We start from the raw sequence: 19,985 nt of genomic DNA, 5'->3' as shown, positions 1-19,985 counted from the left end.
AAAAAAATAGGTGAATTTGACTTTGCTCTGACAGACTGGCGCCTGATTCAGCAACTGGAAGTATGTTTAAGTTTATATTAGAGCAGGAGTATCGCTACCGGAGTCAGCTTTAATCGCGGCTTGCTTCACGTGGACTTGTTCCCTTTCGGTTTGAAGTGATGGGTAAATCTAAGGACATACGAACGTTTTGATTTATTTTTAAAGTAAAGCTACATTATGGAAAGGGGTGTTATTTCTGACGCGCATTGTGATGTTCCGCCAACTACTGTGCATTGGGTCAGCTGGCCAATCAGAGCAGACTGTACTTTGTCAGAAGGAGGGCTTTGTAGAAAATGAGGCGAGGAATTACAATAATGTACAGCAATGTACAACAATGTAATGTAAAGTTTTAGAATATTATATATGTGTGTGTTTATATTTATGTACTTTCTATATAAAGACACATATGTTGTGCATAGATTTCAAAACATCTACATTTATTTATATGCATATATAATTTATTTATAAAAATATATTATTTCATTTATTTTTCTTAATATACAGTGGTGTCACTATTAGTACCTTCTTGGTAAATATGTTAACTCTTTTGATCTTTATTTTAAAAATAATCACAAAACATAATCTTTCATTGATAATAAGAATTTAAAATGGGAAATATCATTATGAAATAAAAAGGCTTTTTTAATACACTGGGCACTGTCAATGTGCACCCACTCCAGGGGTGTATGAGTTAAATATCTCACAAAGTGTATTCTCATTCATATTCAAGCAATTTTGAGCACTACCAGGGTGATTTTGAACATTTGTTGAGTTTTTTTAAATAAACTTTTCTGTCTGATGGTCTCAGCACGCAAAACTCTCGTCTGATGTCACTTGATTTAAATGCTTATGATAAAAGTAATGAAATTAGGTAGTATGCAATGGTATATTTGATAAAAGTACCAAAGTAATGACATTATATTCATGTCAATGCTTGTCTTTGAATCCATAAACACTTAATAACATGCTACTTGGCTCGTAAAAGGTCCAGCCACCCACATAAGCCTGTGTAGAATTTGAAGATTTGAAAGAAAAAGAAAATATAATGCAACCTCTGGATACAAAATATCTTCAACAGGTAGAACCCTATCTTTGTGCAAACTGGTATTTAGCAACCTGTATTTACCTGCACCTCATGATTTCAGGCAAAGTTAAAAGTGGAATTTGTAATCTGATTTTAACTGGGATCTGTGTATGTCTTTGTCCTGACTTTTATCTCTAGGGAATAAATATTTTCAAAGCCTCTGGCCAGAGCAAATATGTGCCATTAGAGGAAGTGCAGGATCACCGTCAGTGAACAGGCAGGTGAGAAAGGCAATTGACACTATGTTACGTGATAAGGAAGCACTGCAAGTCTCACGCTTCTGACTTATACCATATAGTCCATTTTCAAAAGACTCAAAGAGGCATTTAGATGCTAAAAATGTTCTCTACTAAAAGTTAATTTAGAGAGTTACATTTAACTGCAGAGTGTTCAAGCTCATCTTTACATGCGTGTTCACTAAATATCAGATACTGACTGATGCACACTTGATTTGATGATATATTTCTAGCGGTTTGATTTCTGGCATGAAATTATTTCAGCCAGCTGTCACATAGGCTACAGCCATCTCTGACTGCAAAAAGATTGTAGAAAAGGTCTCCTTATAGGAGAAAACAAAAGGTGTGAGATAATATGTATGCAAATGATCCTGGGCAGAAGTTCCTGCAGAATGATATATCGATATGATTTATGGAAATTCATCAGCCAGTTATATACTCTGAATTGATATACCTATAGAAAAATGTGATGTGTTCTTTTTAAATAAAGATACCTGTATTTGTCTACTTAAAATTGTTCTTCCACAGCCACAGATCATCAGCATAAATCTAGTGATACCAAAGAAAAAAAGCCAAACATTTGCTTGTACTATGCTATAATTCATAATAAATCATTTTACTGTGTAATAAGAAATATGAGTCCAAAATATATCAACACAGTAAGTGAAATAACTACTGATTACTCTTGTTGGCTGTATTATTAATATTACTTTTTGTAATAATTTTATAGTAAATTTTCTACTTTAATGCAAGTACTATCTAAGCGTGTAATGCTACATGCAATATTGTCCCTTCATGTGATCCATACCAAGTGTTCTACACTGGCTTAACTAACATACTCTCATCCCTTGTAAATTTGCATATTCCTCCAGCAGCAAAGAAAAGCATCTTTCTTGTTTTCCCATTTTAATAACTGCAATTTTAATGGATTATCTGTAGGATTGCTGCACCAGAGCAGATGTCCGGTGTGTCATTCCCATGGCACTGGCTGAACAAATCTGACTAAGCATTTCTCTGAATCCTGGAGAATCGGATTTTCAGCACGTCGTCATTTCATCTCTATTAACTGTGCCTATCTGGCGCGCAACTGCAACCCAACTTATATATGAATGCGGGCACCAAAAACAAATGGCAAGTTTATTGCAACGGCTTTCATTAAAGCTATCATAACAGATTATTAAAGAGATTATTCAGAGACAATGTCTCAGCAGCCTAATTTCAAAGCTATGAAATTCATAAAATATTTTAACGTGCATAGGTGCAACAAGAAACTGAATATCGTATGCAGAGTAATAATTTACTCAATCAAATTATGTGTGTATTTATAAAAGCAGCAGCACAAAATTGATATGCTTATACAATCGGAGCAGTAATATTTGTTTGACAGAGCTGTAGCACTGAACGTGTACTGAGGGGAACAGATAGGGAAATGTTGGGGCTTATCTTTCTCTGACAGAAATTCTAATAGTTGTTTCTCAAAGAGGGTTATTTTTCCCCATTTCCACCTGGAACATAACATCTGAGTGTTATTTAATCTCTCCCTATGCCTCACTGCACAGGTAATGTCCTCTAGAATCCAGCACTGCACAGATCAAAAGTAGAGATATAGAGAGTCGCTTCTAAAAACCTGTGATAAACTAATGATCAAGCCGCAACAGCATTAGACAGTAAACAAATCGAATTACTTTGGCTGGAAGAAAAAACTACAGGATAGGTTCATGGTCACTGTAATACTTTGAGTGCAGGGGCCACCGCTTCTCTCATCTCTGTAACCTACTTTTGTAACAGTCCAAAGGAAGAGTAGTGTATGAGTAGTGGAATCATCACTCATTGTGAAGAATTAGTTCAGGCAAAGCTTTCTAGCATGAGGAGTGGCCAACATGCACTTTGTAAACATACATTATGTAAGCCTCAGTTATACAGCAAGTTATATAGCAAAGGTATGGGATTTACTTTTTAAAAAAGGCAAATATAAATAAGTTGGCGTGTGTGTGTGTGTGTGTATATGTGTAGATAGATTAAACTAATTTCTAGATAGGTTTCTGAAGCATTAAACTGATATTTTCTACTGGCGCACTACAGCAAAAAGACAGAAGTAACACTAAGACTTTTCCTCAATAAATTCCTAATTTGCTAAGTAATGTTAGCTGTTGGGTAGAAATGGGGATGAATAAGACATTAATATTTGTTTAGTGTTTTATTTATATAGCATATGTGCTTAAATAGCTAATATTCTAGTGGATATGCATGCTAATAAGCAATTAGTTAAGAGGTTTCCTAAAAAATGTTACACAAAAAACTTTCTAATAATTTTGGCATCCACTTTTATACATGTAATGCATATATACCTACAAGATATATAATTCCCAAGTAACATTTTTGTTTTCTATTTTATATTTGATCAAATAAATGCAGCCTTGGTGGGCATATAAATCTTTTTTAATCAAAGACTTTAAATTATATATACACTCATATTGGCTTTAAAACATCATTAGGTGAGTAAATAAATGCATTTTCATTTTTGGCTGAACTTTTCTCTTCTTGAAAAATAAACACACTATTACATAACCCCTCTATTTACATTCCTACTTCAGGTATCTAAGAGCTCATTATATTTCCCCTTCAAACACAGTCCTTTGTTGTGAGAGAATAATCTCACAGTCCCACTGTCAATAGAATTAGAAAACCTTAAATGGCCGATCCTCTTGTCTCACACATAGCGCAGTCAGGCTCAAGCACTAAAGCGGTTTGTGGCTGTCTATCACATGTATGCCCCAAATGAGTTCATTAAACACAGCACAACAAAAGCAGCAATGCAGCAAAGTGCAGCAGACGGACAGCAACCACACACGGCCTGAGCGCTTGTTCTGACAACACGGGCACGCTTCTCTGTTGCCACAAGCTACGCAATTAAACCAGCCACGCAGCGAGCATGTGCTAATTCAAGCTCTCAAGCTCCAACCCAGAAGCCAAAGCACACAGCCCCAGGGAACGCCTGGCAATGAGATAGCTTCCTTTCTTTCCCTGCTATTCTTGACAGAGAACGGTACGGATGGCAGGGGAAGGGTAAAGAAAGAGAGAGGCTGGGAAATCAGATTCCGCTCTTTCCTCTCCTTTCCTCACCTTCTCGCTCCTTCTTGTTCTGAAGGCGTCCGTCCATTCTCTATCCAATTTTAATGAAGTGGGTCTCTACTACGATATGCTGGTGAAAAATTGCTCTTTGGTTCTCTGCATGTGAACATGTGTGTGTGTGTGTGTACAAGTGAGTGTGTGCCCCTGAGCCCTTGAGGCCTTTTAATCTCTAAATGTGTGTGTGTGTGTGTGAGACGCTGTGATTTATGGAGCACATGCTCGTGGCATAATCAAGAAACACAAATGCAAGCATCAGGCAAGATACCTGACAGTACACTCTGAACTAATTCAATATACAATGTGCATCAGTTGAGGCTTGTCACTCTAGATTTGAGCAACGAGAATCAGTTCTTAGGCAGAACTAGCTCTACTTTAATAAACAAAAATAAAGGGGAAAATGAAAAAATAAATTAATCAACACTGAACTGATTAAGCTGGATTCCAGACTTAGTTCATTTAAAGAATTTGACCTATGTAAGGTTTGTAATTAACTGATTTTGTTACTTCCTGTTTAATGCCATGAAGCTGATTAGAAACTCATTTCTATTCTATAAAGTACTATAAAATTAATGTGAATAACCTGGCTAAAAGACTCATTAATTAAAACTGCATGAATTATTTACAGTCCTTATCACTAGTTGTCATAGCACCCAAATGTAAAATCTATCCCAAAGTAACAACTAACGCGCTGAACTGAACTCGTGGGCTTATTTATACGTTATGAATTACATTTTAAAGATTTTCTATTAAATTACTTGATGCACATTTAAAACAAACACGCAGACACACAGGTACAGAAGAGGACATTATGCCATCTTGGTAAGTAATACTGTTTAAAAAATTGATGCTACTATTTTCTCTCATTAATAATGACAGGGTTACTGATTGGTCTGCAAACAGCTGCAGTGTGTGCGTGTGTGATGAGGAGGATTCTAGGCCAAAATGTACATCATTCAACAGGGAATAATGCCAGACATCGATGCTGTGGGTCAATGTGAAGAAAAGGTGACACTAACTGAGGAAGCAAGAGACGCATGGGAAGCAGTGGCTAAGAAAACACTGTGCCGCTCCTCACAGCGGTGAAAACTCCTAGCTTTGTTTTAGGAAGGTTTGTCACCATTGCCACCAGTGTGGCCAACACAACACACACAAACACCATTCAACACAGTCAACGTCACACCTCCAGCAGTTGTAAACTGACGCCATGGATTCGGATAACTATGCCTTGGGTGAAACTGTGCTGTGATTACAGACATGAAAAAACTAGACCCCTAAAAATAACACTGTGACTCGCACTGAAGTGTTGATGGCTCTCTGATTTTCAACAGCTGGTAATCTGCTATGTTCATTAAAATAACCTGTGTAGAGGGTCAAAAACCATGAGCAACTCTGACAGCTGCCAGCATGTAACGCATTGATTTGATGTACAAAGGGGCAAAAAAAAAAAAAGCACCTTGAGCAAAACATGCATCTTGTGCTGTCTATATGAGTACTCTCACTTATTTTTGCTACACCTCGCTTGTATAAATTATGATAATGTAAAATCCTAAAAAACACTGTCCATACGCTCAGTTTGAATATACTTGAAATTCCAGGTGTGAATTATACTTTACCTGCACTTATTTATTATAGAAAACATCTACTCAGACGGGTGGATGCTTCTCATGGTCAACAATCCTCACTGTTTCAAGGTTTCAGGTTTGATTCCTTGGTATACTTGATTAAATTTAAAAACGTGAGGATTTTATGATACAGATTATTATGCATTAATAATGTAAAAGTGACAACTAATAATATCACAAACATAAAAACGTACTACCATTGTCATTGTACTACCTTTTTAGGTACTTTTAGAGGCCACTGAGATTGGAAAAAAATCTGTACTGGCTTCAGTTCAAGTCATGTTTTGGAATCTGAGGAGGAAAGTCCCAGAAATGAAGGGTTATCATAACCTGATCTATTTAAGTTAATTCATTAAAATGAAATGCATAAACTAATGAAAGTTTCAAACAAGATCTCGAGAGCCTTTGCTTACCTTGTTGAAAAAATCCAGCATATCGTGGGTTAGGTATGTTTTTGGCTGCTGGTTTGATCTAGTTTAAGATGGTCCTTAGCTGGTCTTGAGCTGGTTTAAGATGGTTATGTGCTGTTCTTAAGCTGGTTCTGAGAAGGAGCTAGTTGCTTAGAACCATCTTAAACCAGCTCATGAACAGCTCAAACCAGCAGCCACGCTTCAAAACAACATACCTTACCAGCATATGCTGTTTGCGTAGGCACTTGCTTACATTAAATTAGAATTTTAATTACGCATTATCGTTACCTCAGTGCTACCAAAAAAATTCTGAAATGTTTTAGGCCCTTTAAAGCATGAAAGCATGACTTTTCCCTGTCTGCTGCCTTTCACATCAAAGCCAGAATCATTTTCAAGTAATTAGAAAAGCTGCAAACATGTCCACTTGGCTAACTAGAAATCATCTTCTCGCTAATAGTGCTAACAAGGCAATGGCTTCACTCAATAAGCCGCTGCCAAACAGTTGGGAGGCCAAAAACCAAGAAAGTTTAATGTAGTGAATTCAGTAGAAGTGCTTCAATTACCAATGGGCTAATACTGCTGTAGAGACAGAGCCCGGGCGGCTCTGAGTTAGCTTAGCTGCTGAGGGGGGTGATTTATTGTTGCTTGCGTGTTTGAGAGCAGCGAGGAAGGGAGGTAATCAGCATGGAGCTGCAGTTTAATGCTGTTTCAGGGTCACGGTGCACTTTGCACTCGACTCTTGCATAAAATATGCTCTTGTTCCTCCGTCACATACTGTCTCTTTGTCCTCCATAAGAGCTGTTAACACTAAAATGTGCTGTAATTTGCAAAGTAAAGACCCTTGTAAAGATCAAGACTGTCATGGGATAGTAACCATAGCACTGAAGTGCATGCGGCTGAAAAAACTGCACCAAAAGGTTATGACGGGTGGCACAAACCCTTTTTAAGAAAACAAAAAGGTTGTGAGTTTGTTTAGAAAAGTTTTTAAGTCCCTGGATCAATTTCAAGGCTGGATGAAACATTCCGATACCATAACTAAAATTATACATACCGCCACCTGACTTCTACTGTTAATAATATTCCCTTTTTGCAAAGAATACGCTCAAATCATAGCACGGTAACTGCCCTAGTTATCCCGCTTCATTATCCAATCACAAGAGACCAAGGACTGCCCTTGTTCTTTTGAGTGACGGCATTAAATGGAAATGATCTTATTAGCAGCACTCTAATGTGTTCCTAAGATCCCTGATGGTGAATTTGAATTGACTGATGGCATCAATATTTCATTTATTTAAATGTGACACCACATCACCTTTCACATGCACTAGCACCTCTCTTATTTGTCTGTTTGCAGATGCTGATATGAGCAGGTGATTCTTGCACACAAAGTAATTGCACCAATAGACCAAACGAGACTGTACAGCTTGATCAATCTAGCTTAGTTATAAATTGACCTGCATCTCTCACTATTAAGATGTGTCTAGCAGACCTAAAATGACTGAAACAATAAAACATGTTTAAATAGTACTTAATAGTACTTATATATATATATATATATATATATATATATATATATATATATATATATATGTATGTATATATATATATGTGTGTGTGTGTGTGTGTGTGTATATATATATATATATATATATATATATATATATATAATATATTTTCACTTCACCTGTCTGTGTTAACAGTGTTCCAGACCAAACTATGTGAGTATTGCAGGGTTTCTTTTATCTATGCCCTTTCATATACAGCATCAAAACCTTATCCGAATTGTTTAAAGGAAATGTCTGTTGACATCCCCACATTATCCTCACAAGTACAGACACAAACACATAGCTGAGGTCATTTCAACTCCTCTCTGAGCATCAGGTAAACTGCACTTGGCAGTGTTAAGACAACACGTGGTTGCGAGAGAGACACTGTGAGTGAGTTTTTGTTTATTTGCCAAATAGTTGTTCTTTATATCCCTTGGCTGGGTAAATCTGACACAAATCTTATAGTGTAAACATGGACAAAGACCATCCTTTTATGGCCACTGTCAGGGTGAATTGTGGTTTATGGATGTTTCATTACATGGGTATTACAATTTAAAGATGGTTTGTGAGGACAATTCTAATGGACCCTCAAATAAAAGGTTTAAAAACATACTAAATTATGTTATTTTGAAAATCTGAAAATGCTTGTAAGGGTAGGTTTAGGTTGGTGTAGGGCAATAACACATACAGTTTGTACGTGTAAAAAAAAACCTTACACCTATGGAGAGTCCACATAAACCACAAATTCTAGCATGTATGTTTGTTGTGTATAATTAATATTTTTATCAGCAGATAGATCCTGGTCTTTGAGAGTTCAGTTTAACTTTGAAATGATCCATTATCCATTATTAATTGACTGGCAGAGTTTCAAAAGCATTGAAGAAACCTGAACACTGAGTGGATTTGTTTAAAAGAAGATTAATTTTCGCTATGCACAGGTCAATCGGTTTGTTTTCTCAAAGTAATCATTACAATTGTGTGCAACCAATGTCTTTAACCCTGGGCTTGACAAACGATATATACGCATTTTGGGGCATCTTCTCCTGATATTGCCAAAGTACTTAAATTACATTTTCAGTTTAAAATGTACAGATAAAAGCAATATACAAATCTAATCTGTGAAAGGTCTATTTTTATGTATATGCATTCACAATATCAACAAAATATGCATTCTCGTCCGCCTCGGACTCGTGATGTTCAGTTTGAAATGTGTCAATAAAATGAACTTACATGACTCATGAGTGATATATCTAGAAAGCTTGATATGTCTTCTTAATTAATACTCTTAAGTTATCAGTATGAAACCAACACCATGTCGTTTCTTTGTCAGATCTAATTATTTTTAATGTGACCACGCCCACAAGCTATTTCTGCTTTGTTATTACAATCGTCCAAGTGAGAGCGCACACGACATGTAAACGCCCACATCAGCCCACGCTGGCTGGATTACAGTTTAAACGTTAACAAGAATTTAAACTGAGATTCTCTAAACGAGGCTCTCCGCTTCAAACGCTTTCCTGCCATTTAAACTCTCTAAATTGATAGTAAAATAATTTTTTATTGCTGATTTTCAGGAATGAACATATATAGAGAGATAAATGGAAAGTTGGACAGATGGGCAAGCAGACAGACAGGTGAATGCAACGGAACATGGATGGATGGATAGATGATTTACAATGCACAGAATGTGCAGTGAGCTGAAATTGTTGCAAATTCATGGAAGCCACATCTCGCCATATTTGATGCCAGACGTAGCTGTCTCCATTGCCCAGCAGGCTCAAAGTCACTGGGCAGAGGTTTGGAGCATGAGCAGCACTATAAGGGCAGGGCTCTCAGGAGCGCAGACACACATGCCAAGAAAGATGCCAAACTGCAATTTTGAAGGAGTCACTGTGACACCCCATCTGCCCAAGCTGTATGTTTACATTAGATTATTACCAAGTCATCACTGTTGTTCAAAACAAAACGTGTAATCATCCAGACTCAAGAATTAAAATGCTGCAGTCACTTGTTATTCCTAAAAGCTGTATTTACTGTAAAGCAGCGCTTTATTTAGCATTCAAAGTAACGTTTACTTGCTGACTTGTTTACCACACGCAACTTCACCTAAAAGACTAGAGGCTTTTCCAATACCTTCTTTTGCACAAGCAACAACAGCAGGATGGAGAGGAAAGCAGTGCTGTTGCTGGGATTGGGGATTTTCTCAGCTCAACGGAGAGATGTCAGCGATACACACTCCATCTTTCGCGGACGCTTGTCAGTATTCAAGGGTTCAGAATCAGTCCGGAAGACGTGACACCTATAAAATGTAAGCTACGAGCGTGAGATGATTAGGAGTATAGCGAACATATGAACGAACCCGCTTCTCTGTGGGGTTATCTTTTTTTTCCCAATAATCCTGCTGAAAAGATCATCATCAATTTTTCATTGCCATTGCCTGCCAAGATGTTCACAAGCAGAATGTAACTGCTTTAAGTATTAAAAACAGTATTACCAGAACCAGTAGGGCACCAGAAAAAAAAAAAACAGCTCAATGTTGGTGAGCAGTCACACTAATCGTTTTAGAAGTCAAAAGATTGCATGTGAATGTTTTTATATATTTACTAAATTAATCGCAATTAATCGCATTCAAAATAAAGGTCTTTGTTTATATTATATAGTGTATTGTGTATATTTATTATATAATATATATAAATATACACATAGTTGAAAATTGTCACACATTTTGAAAATATTTACATTTACACATTTAGCTAATTATATCGTTATATTTTAGCTTCTATATAAATATATTTATATGTACATGCATGTGCTTATATTTATATATACATACTAAATAAACACAATATACACTTTTATATTTTGTAAACAAAACCGTTATTTTGGCTGCAATTAATATTTTGGCAATTGTTTACTAAATGTAGATTTCTAGAATTTTGTATATAATAAATAATAATATTTAATTATGTATATGCAATCAATCCAAAATTTATTCAGACACCTTCAACATTTCTCACATTTTCACAGTTGATTTGCTATAGTTTAGAATAATAAAGTATGTCAAAAACCCAGAGCTAAACTGTGTCAGAACAAATTCATCTTGATAATGTCAGATAACTTTAAAAGACTGGCATGTAACATTTGACCTGGTAAGGTCAAAGTGTCAAATCACATTTTTGTCAGAGTCCATTTTATTTTGCTATCTTCACTTACATAAATGATATACAGTTTCCTGTATATCATTCGCTGACAGCATCATATCCAGCTATAACAGTTTTCTACAATTCCCTTAAGAAGCGTTAGCTTAAAGACACAGTACGACAAGCTTGCATTACTAAGCTATTATCATGTCAAAGTTTGACTTCTTTCCCTCACACAGACAACCTTATATGGGAATTATGTACAGCACAGATTGGAGTTTCCGTCTGAGCCTATTTTTTTTTTTTACTCCCTTCAGAGGCCCACTAAGTAATAGTGACAGTTATTATAGCAGGCTGTTATGTTTCATTACTATCAGTTAAGCTGCCAAAAACACTTAAAGGAGACAGCCTTCTCTCTTTCTCTTCATAACACTGATATAGCGAGGTGAGGTGTCTATTATGCCCCATTACTCTCTTCTAGCAACTGACAACTTCAGGGTGTCTTTATGTTTTTGCAAAGCTGACTTGAGAATAAAAACTTCCAAAGAGAATATAACACTAGGTACTTTGTTTGGTCAAGGTGGTCTGAGCGAACTGTAGCGACAGACTTTGATTACATGTTGAAGCGTGCATTTATCACATTTAAATGCGCAGTTCAATCAAAATGAAAAGTATTTTTTCCATATGTATGTGATCAAAACTGACATTCTGAAACGTTCATATATTCCTCACAGAAGCTTATAATACTGTATGGCTTCAGAGGACTAGGAATATAATCCACAAATGTGTGTGAGTACAAATACACACACGCAAAAAGGATGACAGAGAGAAATCCACAGAATCACGACAAGAGTGGAGCATGATATCGAGCTAGTGTTGATTTCGTGACTATCGGTACATTTCACAACAATGAACTGACAAATTGTGAAGTTTATGTCCTTGTTCTGCCTGTATGAAACTGAAATAGCAAACATACTTAGCTGCAAAAAAAAGAGTTATGTAAGTTATGTAAGAAAAGGAGCACAAGGTCTAGTGTAAAAAGAAATTCTGAACTCAGTGACCAGTGATAGAGTAAAGAGAGAGGGTTTTTTTTGTTTGTTTTTTGTTTTTTTAAGATGTCAGGTATTTAAGAGAGCCATAAGCAAATTTTAATTTTAAATGCACAAAATGCCCATCCAAAATGTTATAAAATATCACTATTTCTTAAAAATGCTGTTAAACTTTCCATTCGTTATAGAATCTTTACATTTTTTATCAGAACAGCAAACAGTACGTTTCTCTAGCACCAACTTAAGCATATTAGAATACTTACTGAATGATCGTGTATGCTTAAATATAACGCAGAAAACAGTTGTTTTAAATTGTAAAAATATTTAACTTTATTACTGCCCCAAATATTTGAGCAGCAGTGCATATGTAAAATTCATTAACCAATATAATATTACCTCAAATCAAGAAAGGCAATTGTGTAAATTCCATGTAATTTGATTACTTCTTCCTAGAAAACCCTACAAGGAGCACAATAATGAAACCTAAAGAATGTCAATACACCGAGGAGCTCAGACTAGTGGAAATAAAATCATGTCCATCGCATGGGGTAAAATTGATTTGGGTACCGCAAGCATAAGACTCGGCTTGAGTAAAAGTGTGTGGCTATATTAGGTAGCCCTCACGGTTTCCCGCACACAATTACTCCATAAGCCAGTAGAGTGTCGGTTCATTGCCTTAACCATTTGCTGTGTGGCCACCCTGGATTGCTTTTTTATTTCATATTTATTTCAAAGGCATATATTCTATTGGAGAGCAAGAAGGAAGGCTATACACGCATGAAGATTGCCGCATGCATATTTTCTCGGAAATCTGCTTTCCAATAAACGTAGTACAAATACAAAATAGAGCTGAAATGTTTGCAAATTCTTTTTGTTCTTCACAATATTATTCAGACAATGTCTTGCTCTACTTGATTAGCACGGTTTCTCACGGGTCAGCAGGCCCACGGGCTATTGAGTGCAGTGAAACCAGGAAAAAAGAAGGGGGAAAAAATCAGATAAGTGTTCATTCAATTAGCCATGCCTCGAGGACAGTAAAATCAGCTCCCTCATAATTACTGGAGATCATCTTTAATCAGGCTTATACACAATTGCTCACTCTTTTAAGTGAAAGCTACATATACAGCGATTAAAAGCAGTATATACATCGCTTTTAACAATTTTTCTCTCTTCCACTCGTGTCAATACTTCAGAATTTCGAACTAGTTTGACCACTTATCTATCAGGGTGGATATTGAGCAACACACTGTATGAAATAAACAACAGCCCAGAAAAAAAAAGCAGATTTCTGAAATTCTGAGATAATATATCATGTTATGTACCTAATAATGATATCAATATATCATTATTAGGTACACTGATATTCTGATCATTTTTTTTGTTTTAAACGCATTTGTCCAAACCACATCAATCTTAATAATCACAATTCGTTTTGTATTTAATTATTTATAAGTGATATACGATTGTCTGTGAAGGCTGGAAGTGGAAAAACTTTTATTAAGGTGTGCATTTATTGCTTTACAGAAAAAAATGAGCCAAAACTCCAACTGTAAAGTCAAACATTATTATAACCCCTTGAGAAATACTCAAAATTAAGACAAAAGTTAAGGCAATTGGAAAGCAAAAAAAAGCTCATTAGGTCAACAGGGACAGAAAAAAGGTGGTGAAAAAAAAAAAGAATTAGGTGTATAACCATCAGGAACCATTTAGTTTCCAACACCACCATTTTTTCAGAACCTTCCTAAAGTCTTCAAAAGTACAAGGTGTCAGGTTCTTAGAGATTTTGCTTAGGTAAAAATCCTAAACAATGACTCACACTTTTAGTGTTATGAAATGCATGAAGACAATGTTTTATAGGTTTAATGGACAGATAAGTAGAGAGTGACTCTTGAAGGACCGGCACTACTTTCTGAAGAATTTAGCTTCCAGAATCTGGCAGTAAAATTTAGGAATAATTTTCAGTCACTCTTTGCAAAATAAACTTTTCAGGATAGGAAATTGACAAAAAAAATTACCCCCAAAACATACTGCCAAATCTTGTTTTAAAACTCTATGATTTTGTCCTTTGAGAAACACAAAAAGAAAAATTGTGAAATTTTGTAATTGGTCACTTAAAAGTATGTAAATAATGTACGAAATGTAATGTGATGAAAAGTAAATGAAAGTAAATACAAATATTGAAAATAAAGAAAAGAAAGTAAATAATGATAGAAATGTCATTTTGAGTCAACCATTCATCTAAGCTCCAAAATAGTCTGCAGACACTTTAATGTGCATAAATACTGGCAAGATCACACTTGACTTAATTTGGTAGTCCTTTTTGATGTCTGAAGCCGCAATCATTTTGTGATTATATTGCCTTTCCTAATGAGCGCAAATGTTTGTGACAAAATTCTAATTAGACCATCATCAATACACTCTGCAGAAATCAATCAGTTTTGTTCTTGAAAGAGTCTTTTTCTTTATCCAAACACTTAAAAGAATGTAGGAAAATACAAAAGGACAAAACTATCAAAAGGACGATCTATTATGTCCTTCCAAACCTGTATAACTTTCTTTCATTTGTGAAACCTTAAAGAAGATATTTTGTGCCTCAGTGGTCTAACGATAACCAAAACTTGTTTGGTCGCCAAAATTCTCCAAAAATTTTATTTTGTGCAGAAGCAGAACGTTTTTGCTTTACATTTAAGTTTCTAAATCTCACAGCTCTGAATGTGACTGGTTGACCGCTATATCCTGTAATGAAATATTTTTGAAACATGACCAGTGAATAGCATAATTAGCAATACAGTTGATTTTTCACTGACAAGTCCATTTTGATTGTCCCTACTGCTCTGTTAAGTGCTCACATTTGTACCTCTTCAACAAGACCTGCTTAACGCGATACTTCCTATATTGCTATTTTGATTATAAATTATACTCCACTACACTCTACATGAATGAAAAATGCTTGCATATGAGCGTAAGTTACAGGGCATATTTATAATAGATTAATGCGTACACGTGAACGTGCTAAATTTGTCCAAACTGAAGCATGACACGCTAGACGCCACTATGAATCAAACCCACTACATCATTATCGGGCGTTTTAGCTGCCAGCTACACATTCAAAACCATTTAGATGCTTTTCATGACCTACTACCAACATCAAACCCTTCCCCCTGCCAAATAAACAAATCACTCACGCTCAAAGCTAACATGCTTCATTATCACACCGAGTAAACCATCTGGAACTAAGGAAACCACTCTGAACCACCCTAGATCCGACCATCATCTCAAAACTTGATCTCGAATATAATTATACAGTGTCAGGAGATTATAAACATTACACCCGCTTTAAAAAAACAGTGGTTATTGGGCTTCAAAGAGGTTTTATTCAAGTAAGCAGTGCAGTTTTGACACTTATAATCAAGACTTTGCTGTAGCATCTTTGAAATGTGTGATCCAGACCTCCTTTTTCAAAACGATCTCTCCTCAAACACCTCCGGGGAGCACTGTGAATGCTAATCACAACACATTAATGAATTCTAATAGGCCAGAGGTGTCATTTGGGCATTCAATTACCCCCGGAGTATCTCTAATTAAGGGCATGTGAATATCTATTAAAATAGCCATGTTGCGGCAACTCTGGAGTGGAACTTTAATGAAAAACACGACATATGTATCACATAATGAAATGCAGAAGTGTGGACAGCTAAAAAGGGTTCAAAACAAAACCGCCAAAACATGTTGAGGATCATATTACCGCAGGTTTTAAACCACGCTGGTTGAAAAAACATGACGCCATGTGAGTAATTCTGAACAGTCTCACGATGACCATGGTAACTTTGCTCACAATTTCCAAACAAATAACAGAAAGTCTCAGATGTTTTATTTTGTTACGCTCAATTATCTCCTATTTATTTGTTTAAAAAGAACAAAAGTGCAGTAATAGCAAGCAGATGGTTCTATAAATGATCATAAAAAGGTAAAAATAGCTACAAATATTTTATTCTTAAATAATAGTGAGAATTGGTGCTTAAAATAAAGTGTTGTACAAAAAATCAACATGTTGCTATTGTACATGCATTCCTATTTTTATAATTATATTTTATAAAGCCAAAATGTATCTTATTTTTCCAAATGTATTGTCCTCCTTTTTTAAAGCCACAACACGTGTCGTTAATTCATTACAACACTTACAGAAACTAAATTTTAGACCATAAATGAACACAATTTAGGATGTTTGCACACTGTGCTAATTTTTAAGCCAGCCTTATTATGGAACTTACATAGAGATGATTAAATTACTTAATTATCATATTATGGTTTATATAATTAATTAACTAAATTACATTTTAATTAAATTGACAGCCCTGGTGTCTACATGTGCATTCATGTGTACTGCTTATGGACATCGTGAATCACCAGTTTCGTAATGTGTATCCCAGAAGCTCATGCGGATACACACCCTGCTATTTCCCATACTGCCCCCCTCCCTGTAATGATAGTGGTGTGGCACTGAGAGTGATGGCTCAATAACAGACCTACGGAGAACGGCACTCTGAGGTGAATCACTCACATGAAACAGTCTTAAGAATTATCTCAAGCATCTGATAGCACACGGCTCCCGAGCAACAGTTATTTTGAGTGCAGTGGAGATTATTCTGGTTTATACACTGATAAACTGGCCAAGAATATGCTTTGTTGCAGCTTAAACTGTGAGGATGCGAAAACGTAAATGGTAATATTTTATAGGGTAATAAAGAGAAAGAAAGCAAAAGAGCTCATCATGCATATGTTATGTCTGAAAAAAGCAGGCATGTCAAACTATGACAGGGAACTTAAAAAAAGAGATTGTACAACTGACTGCTTGTATTTCAAACCAAAAACCTCTTTTAAACTGGTATTCTGATATAGTAGCGTCCAATGTGATCAGATAGCGCCATAACTTCAACAAGTACACATACTGCAACAGTTCATAGCACAAGCTGCAAAAGAAGTAAAACACTTTGTTCTGATAATCAATATGTCCCCTTTCCAGGTGTTACAAATGAATGGAGACATGAAAGTAAGCAAGAGGTAGAGAAACAGAAAAGGAGACGGAGAGAGAGAGAGAGTGTGTGTGTGAGGAAATTATAGAGTTTTAGTGAAGGAAGCGTTCCTACAACCAGCTGCTTCCTCTAGTGTTCAAGTCCATTGGGTCTATCTCTGGGAATACTGGGTGTGTTATTATTTTGTAATATTAGGCCTTTCAGAACAGATGTTCTGGAGTCAAGATCTCATAAAAAGACCACTAAAACCGGCTTTGGGGCTGCCCTGTAATCTGTCCAGTTCAAACAAATCCAGTGAACTTCTTACAGAACGTACATATGGAAACAGCAGGACTGAAATAATTGCATACTATAGGTGTAGCTATGAATACCAGTTGACCACCTGTGGAGAAAGGGTGAAACCCAACTGGATGGTTTATTAAAGGAATAAGAAAAACCCTGGAAAATGTATGGAATACAAAAGCAAATATATAGGGATGTATATATATATATATATATATATATATATATATATATATATATATATATATATATATATATATATATTTAGTATGAAATATATATTTGATCAAGTTCTTGTCTGGGTGTAGTTATAAAAACACTCTTCTACATTTTTGTTTTACATGGATGCAGTTCAAAGGCCATATGTGTGTCCTCACAGTTCCTGTTCATGACCAGTGAAATCCGACAGCTCTGCTGAGCTGAAAATGTAAAGGTTTGTGATTCCCTACAGACAGGCATACCAGAGCGTGAGTTGCTAAGAGAGACGGGGACAAACCCAGAATGAAGACCAGATCGACAGTTGGATGAGGTTTAAACAGGTGCGGGAGAGCTGATGCTGAAAACACTTCTGCACATCTGTGATACTGTATAGCTTAGTACTGAATGTGAAACTCGACAAGCCACCACCATTTACATGTCGTTCCAAACCTGTATGATCCTTTTTTTCAAGTAGGACACAAAAGCAGAAAATCTGAAGAATGTTACAGAAACCGAAGCCTGTCGAGACAGGACATAAAATCGCTTTTGAAACCATGTGATAGGTTTGTAAACAGGAAAGTGTTTTGTGAAAGAACAGGCCTGGCCAAAAAGAGCTTTAGACACATAATCTCAAGTAGTACCATCCTTCTTATTGTGGAGCTGCTTTTCCGCTGACTTCCAGTGAGTTTTGCAGGATGCCATCTGTGCATGTGTGACAGTCTACAACTATTAATCGAGTGAGATACATAACATTTAAACTGGTTGTGTGATTGTGTGTATGTGTGGCCATTCCTCCCATTTCCACAACACTAAATAAAGTGTTCTGCCCCACACGTTTAAAACAACAGGCGTATAGAGTAAAAGTGATGGACATTAATGACCTCTTACTGAACCATTGGGTAACACACCCAAACCAGAAAAAGAAATGAAAAGAAACAGAATTCCTTTCAGTTTTCCTTCCTCTTCTACTTCTGTCCATTACGTGTGCAATTCTCCCAAGACATGATGTAATGGGCCTGGACAGTCACTGTGTAGGAGGCTGCACTGCTGAACCAGGATTAAATGGCTGCTTATTTGGCCTACAGGTTTGCTTGTAAAACAGTCACAATGGGGAAAGGCCAGTTAAATTGATTCAGCAGGATATTTGGTGTAGTAGTTAAGAATCTAGAGTGGTAACCGGAAGGTTGTTCGTTCAATTCCTGCAAGACACTAAAGTTATGATCAAGCAATGATCTAATGGTGCCTTCGTAAGGTGACATCATCTGAAGGCTGTGAAACGAAATTGAATTGGGCCAATAAATAAAAAGTTAATTACTGCACTATATAATGCCAAACAGATGTAGACTGTTGTTTTTAAGGGTAGCATCTTATTAAAATCCTGAACAAACCCAAAACAAAAAACATTCTTTATTCCTCTTTTTTTGCAATGGAGACAGTAATATGGAAATTTTCTTTTACATAATATAACAGCATATGAAACAATGAACACAACTCGCCAAATATGACACATGAGAATCAGTGAGTCACTAATTTATCCTGTTCATGTGGGTGGTGCACATCATCTCAGAGGGGATTTGCCAATATGGACAGAATAACAATGTGACAATTAAGTGCTACTACACTAATTTGTTGGATGCTTCACTTGCAACCTACTTTTTCCAGACAAAATCAACAAAACGGGCTAGAAAAACAGACACTGTGTAAAATTAAACCCTCTCGACAGCTGTCTTCTTCTGGTCTACCAAATGAACCATCAAACGGTGACTCAAACAGAGTTCAACTTCACTGAAGACAAGAAAAAAGCAGCATGACCATTAAAAACAAAGCACAGAGTTATTCAGACAAACTGTATTTGGTTAGAGAACATCCTGAGGGTGAGGCAGCAGTTGAAGCAGGTGATGCATTGTGGGATACGCCTCATGGGGGTCCATCTGTCTGTGCATGTCTCAGTCCACTGACCAAAAGAATATTCTCTTGATAAAGAGGAGAACTGAGGGGACATGTAATCCACATAGACTCTGGAAACAAAGTGCTATTACACAGCTAGGTAACACAGCTAAAAAACATTTTAATATTTTCACCATCAGGCAAAAATATATGTATGAATATTGAATATTGTCTTAAGTATATGTTTAAAAAAAAGATAATTCATGACAATATACTATTTAAAAATTTGAAATCTTCTACCATTTGAATTAAGGCAAACTCTGGGC

Source organism: Puntigrus tetrazona, chromosome 14, assembly GCF_018831695.1.
Source record: "Puntigrus tetrazona isolate hp1 chromosome 14, ASM1883169v1, whole genome shotgun sequence".
In the NCBI taxonomy this organism is placed as follows: domain Eukaryota; kingdom Metazoa; phylum Chordata; class Actinopteri; order Cypriniformes; family Cyprinidae; genus Puntigrus; species Puntigrus tetrazona.
Note: the sequence above shows the minus strand (reverse complement) of the source record.